Source organism: Pan troglodytes, chromosome 14 (assembly GCF_028858775.2).
Source record: "Pan troglodytes isolate AG18354 chromosome 14, NHGRI_mPanTro3-v2.0_pri, whole genome shotgun sequence".
NCBI classification, from domain to species: Eukaryota; Metazoa; Chordata; class Mammalia; order Primates; family Hominidae; genus Pan; species Pan troglodytes.
In genome coordinates this window covers 40,489,306-40,495,305 of record NC_072412.2, presented here as the reverse complement: position 1 = coordinate 40,495,305, position 6,000 = coordinate 40,489,306, and the positions used below count along the sequence as shown (strand labels likewise).

The 6,000-nt window shown below is 45.8% G+C and overlaps 1 pseudogene; it reads left to right on the top strand.

Annotated features, from left to right (window-relative positions):
* Positions 1-3,183: 3,183 nt before the first annotated feature.
* Positions 3,184-5,518, top strand: LOC129136773 (olfactory receptor 7E24-like; annotated as a pseudogene).
* The last annotated feature ends 482 nt before the right edge of the window (positions 5,519-6,000 follow it).

Below are 6,000 nucleotides of genomic sequence, written 5' to 3'. Positions count from 1 at the left end.
ATACGATTGGACGGAATGTAAAACCGTGAAGGAACAGGGAAAATACTATGGCGTGTACTGAAAAAATTAGAAACAGAATGATCAGATGTTCCCGCAGTTGCATTTGTGGGTACCTACCAAAAAGAATTAGAAGCCAGGAGTGGAAGAGAGATTTGTGCACCCATATTCATAGCAGCATTATTCACAACAGCCAAAATGTGGAAGCAACCTAAGGGTTTGTGGACAGATGAACGAAAAAGCACACTGCAGTGCATTCATACAATGGAAGACTATTCAGCCTTCAAAAGGCAGGCACTTCTGGCCGGTGCGGTGGCTCACGCCTGTAATCCCAGCATCTTGGAAGATCGAGGTGGGCGGATCACCTGAGGTCAGGAGTTCAAGACCAGCCTGGCCATCTTGGTGAAACCCTGTCTCTACTGAAAATGCAAAAAATTAGCCGAGCGTGGTGGCGTGTGCCTATAGTCCCGGCTACTCGGGAGGCTGAGGCACAAGAATCGCTTGAACCCGGGAGGCGGGGGTTGCAGTGAACCCAGATTGCGCCACTGCACTCCAGCCTGTGTGACAGAGTGAGACTCCATGTAAACAAAAAACAAAACAAAATGAAACAAAAACAAACAAAACAACCAGACAGGCACTTCTGACACAGGCTGCAACATGGATGAACCTTGAAGACATTATCGTCAGTGAAATAAATAAATCCCAAAAGGATAAACACGACCAGGCTCAGTGGCTCGCACCTGTAACCCCAGCATTTTGGGAGGCTGAGGCAGGCAGACCACTTAAGGTCAGGAGTTCAAGAGGAGCCTGGCCAATATGGTGAAAGCTCTTCTCTATTAAAAATACAAAAACTAGCTGGGCGTGGTGGCGCACGCCTGTAACCCCAGCTACTCGGGAGACTGAGACACAAGAATCGCTTGAACCCACGAGGTGGAGGTCGCAGTGAGCCGAGATCACGCCACTGCACTCCAGCCTGGGCGACAGAGAACAACTCTGTCTCAAAAAAAAAAAAAAAAAAAAAAATTCACCACGGTATGATTCCACTTCTATCGTGTCTAGAGTAGTTAAACTCATAGAGTTGCAAATTAGAATGGTGGCCCCCGGGGTGGGCGAGAGAAGAATGGAGAGTTTGGTGAATGGGTGCAATTTCCATTTTGAAAGATAAAACTGTTCTGGAGATGATGGCGGTGATGGTTGCTAAACAATGTGAATGTACTTAATGTCATTCAACTGTCAACTGAAAAATAGTGGAAATTGTCAATGTTTATACTGGCCATTCTAGATGAAATCATATATATTTATAACTTTTAGTATTGATACGTGGTCTATTTTCCCATAGTAAAAGATGAAAATGAAAGCAGTTGGATCTTTAAAAAGAAAAGAAAGAGGGGAATAATACACACAAGCTTCCTCCTGATGACAGGAAGATCCCCAAAGCTTCTATGGACACTCGCTTTTCTTTTCTTCTTCCTGCATTCTTATGAGGAAATCTGTAGAGATTGGGGAACTTGGGCGACTTTGGCTAATGAGGAGTTCTGTGCCTTGAGCACCGCAGGCCATAGAATAGTCAATACTCAGTCTGTGCCTCCAGCCCTGCAATGTGAGGTTCCAGTCCTGTGGGCTGCACACCCGTCACCTGTATCAGGAGGCTCATGTCTCACCCTGTCTTCTTGCCAGCCTTGAGGACAGAGTCTGAGCCTCCGTCATGCACCACGCAGGGAGGAGGGAGGACAGTGGACCTGTTCTCCGCGGTCATGGCCCAGCAGAGGGGAAGGGCATTTCAGTGAGTGCTGAGGGACAGACAGAGGCTTGCTTTGTTTCCTCATCATCAGGACAAACAGGACAGTACAGTGGGGAGATGGGAGGAGACCAAGGTGCAAACTGTTAGCTCAGCAGACTGTGGAGATTCTGTTCTTGCTTGTGGTGGGGGGTCTCAGAAATCTTATTCAAAATTTCGCCTTCCTCTCCCACTGGTTGTCCTTTTCATAGACACCTCACCCATGATAGCAGGGAATGAGTCCCTCTAAACTATTCCCTGAGAACAACAAAAAGATGGTGAAGGTGATGATGAGGATAAAGAGGATGATGACAGACACCAGGGCATCATGAACCCTTACTGAGGGCTTCCTAAAGGCCAGGCTCTGAGCTCTGTGGTCTATGCTGCTTGCTTCATTTCATCTGTGTAGTCGCCCAGTTATTAGTGCACATTTCATGATGATTTTACAGACTAGAAAAGGAGCAACGCATTTTCATATAACTTGTACCAGATCATGAAGTCAAAAAGGGTGAAGCCCAATTTGAACCAGGCAGTCTAAGTCCGGACACATGGCATTTGGCCAGTCCTCTCCCTGCATCCAACCTGCCCTCTCCAATCCTTGTCCCTCAGGCCGATGCCCCTGCTCACTGTGCCCTTCCCTTTGGGGGTTCCTTGTAGACCACAGCTAGACCAGTGGGTGCCACAATCACTGTGTCAAGTATGGAAACGGCATCTGAGATCACATCAAAGATTCCAGAAAGAATTGGCACAGGATCATTTGGGATGCATCTCTCCCTTGCCCCTGTTCCTGGCTTTCCTTACAGCTCTCGACTTCCTCCAAGGAGTCATCAATTCGGGGTTTGGCTTCCATTCCTATTGAGGAAGCTGGAAACCATTTCAAAAATGCTCCTCAGATGTGCCTGTGGTTAAGACCTCTGAGCTCTGTTGAAAACTTCTGGAAGCTGGGCGCGGTGGCTCACGCCTGTAATCCCAGCACTTTGGGAGGCTGAGGCAGGCAAATCACAAGGTCAGGTGTTTGAGACCAGCCTGGCCAACATGGTAAAACCCCGTCTCTCCTAAAAAGAGAAAATAAAATGAGCCGGGCGTAGTGGCGGGCGCCTGTAATCTCAGCTACTCAGCACGCTGAGGCAAGAGAATAGCTTGAACCTGGGATGTGGAGGTTGCAGTGACCGAGATCACTCCACTGCACTCCAGCCTGGGCAACAGAAAGAGACTCCATCTCAAAACAAAAACAAAAAAGAACCCACAACATTTTGAGGGTTGGGAGACCATCAGGTATAGTGCCCGGGACTTAGAGTCTGGCCATTAATTTTCAATACCACCCTTTCTACTTATCTGTATGGCAAGGGGTGAGACATCCATCCTCTGACACTCAGCACTCTCATCTGAGTTGATTTCTAGTTGACCCAATGGAAGTGAGCGATGATGAAACCGATCATGGGTGCCCGCTGCGGGATATCTATGTGATGGATGCGTAAAGTCAAGGCAAAGTGAATTTTAGATACATTCGTTAATATTTTAAGCTTAAACTCCATACGGTTCAACGGAAATATCCCCTGACCTGAAGTTCTGGTTTCCTTGCATTCCAGACAGGACATTTTCTTTTGTCCTTATCTCTGTAAGTACTGAGTATTGTGAGAGGAACAAGTGAGTCTCTGTTGTTTCTGATTCCCCAGAGCCTATATCTTGCTTGGCACATATGAGATAGCAAAAGTAAACATCTATGTGAATTATTGAATTGACACTTCCTTGGTTCACAAAAATTGGCTGTCATCAGTGTGACGTCAGTGTGACAGAGCGTGTGTTTTTGGTTTTTTGTTTTTTGAGACGGAGTTTTGCTCTTGTTGCCCAGGCTGGAGTGCAGTGGTGTGATCTCGGCTCACTGTAGCCTCTGCCTCCCAGATTCAAGCCATTCTCCTGCCTCAGCCTCCCGAGTAGCTGGGACTACAGGAGCGCGCCGCCATACTGGGCGAAGTTTTTGTATTTTCAGTAGAGGCGGGGTTTCACCATGTTGGCCGGGATGGTCTTGATCTCCTGACCTCATGATACGCCCTCCTCGGCCTCCCAAAGTGCTGGGATCACAGGCGTGAGCCACCGCGTCCGGCCAAACGTTTTGATGAAAAGTCTAAGTCCACCGAAGCTAAGGACGGGAGTCATAGCTTACATGAATTTTAAAACAAGACCCACCAATTTGAGTAAGTAATTGCTCTCTTGAAGGAGAAAAGTCAGAAAACATAATGATGAAATCACTAGGACCCAACTGGCCTGTGGAACTATTTTCTGCTTATGAACTATCAACTTTAATTTCATTTCCAGATAGCATGGTCTCAGCAGTTATACAGTGTTTACAGATGTTCTAAATCAAGGGAATTTGTATCAATCTATTGGAATAAAATAAAATATTTGAGTTCTTAATTTCCTTTAATTAGGATAACCTTTTTCTTAAAGTGAAGAGAATGGTTTTATTACATAGTTTCCTTCGGTAAAGATAGGCTGTATTTTCTAGCAATTATGAATTTGTTATATATGATGATCTGGTTCTTGGAACATTCTTGAATCTAGTGTCTCTGAGACAGGTGTGTACAACAAGAAGTGAATAACACAGAAATCAATGATGAAAGCATTAGAAGACAATTGAGTTTGTCAGAACTGCAAAATATTGCTGAGTGTGGATTGCTCTGAAACCTGAAAACATTACTTGTGAATTGCTTCTATCCAAAATGTAGACACGATGCTGGGTGTTGGTTTACTTGTTTCCGATTTCTCAACCTCTTTTCTAGGCAAAAGGTGTCCAATCTCTACAGACCCACAGAATCTAACAGATGTCTCTATATTCCTCCTCCTAGAACTACAGAGGATCCAGAACGGCAGCCGGTCCTCACTGGGCTGTTCCTATCCATGTGCCTGGTCACGGTGCTGGGGAACCTGCTCATCATCCTGGCCGTCAGCCCTGATTCCCACCTCCACACCCCCACGTACTTCTTCCTCTCCAACCTGTCCTTGCCTGACATCGGTTTCACCTCCACCACGGTCCCCAAGATGATTGTGGACATCCAGTCTCACAGCAGAGTCATCTCCTATGCAGGCTGCCTGACTCAGATGTCTCTCTTTGCCATTTTTGGAGGCATGGAAGAGAGACATGCTCCTGAGTGTGATGGCCTATGACCGGTTTGTAGCCATCTGTCACCCTCTATATCATTCAGCCTTCATGAACCCGTGTTTCTGTGGCTTCCTAGTTTTGTTGTCTTTTTATTTTTTTCTGTCCTCAGTCTTTTAGACTCCCAGCTGCACAACTTGATTGCCTTACAAGTGACCTGCTTCAAGGATGTGGAAATTCCTAATTTCTTCTGTGACCCTTCTCAACTCCCCCATCTTGCATGTTGTGACACCTTCACCAATAAGATAATCATGTATTTCCCTGCTGCCATATTTGGTTTTCTTCCCATCTCAGGGACCCTTTTCTCTTACTCTAAAATTGTTTCCTCCATTCTGAGGGTTTCATCATCAGGTGGGAAGTATAAAGCCTTCTCCACCTGTGGGTCTCACCTGTCAGTTGTTTGCTGAGTTTATGGAACAGGCGTTGGAGGTTACCTCAGTTCAGATGTGTCATCTTCCCCCAGAAAGGGTGCAGTGGCCTCAGTGATGTACACGGTGGTCACCTCCATGCTGAACCCCTTCATCTACAGCCTGAGAAACAGGGATATTAAAAGTGTCCTGCGGCGGCCGCACGGCAGCACAGTCTAATCTCAATATCTTATCTGTTCCATTCCTTTGTAGTGTGGGTTAAAAAAGGCAGCAAAGTCAAATAAGAATGATAACACAGGGTGAACACCCACTGTGATATTAGGAGTAATACCTCCCTGGGATATAAAAAATACCATGACGGAGTATACACACATGGGGTACACCCACTGTGATATTAGAAGCAATATCTCCCTAAAGTAGGATGAAAAATATCACAGGGTGTGCACACTGTGTGATATGAGGAGTAATATTTACCCTGGATATTACGACTAATATCAAGGGTGTACACACCCGGGCTACACACACTGTGATATCAGGAGTTGTATCTCCCTAGGATATTATGAATGCTATCACAGGGTATACACTATGTGTGTACATCCACTGTGATATTTGAAGTAATATCTCTCTATGAGATGATAAATAACATCAAAGCGTGTAAACTCCTGTGACATATTAGGAGTAACGTCCTTCTAGGGTATTAC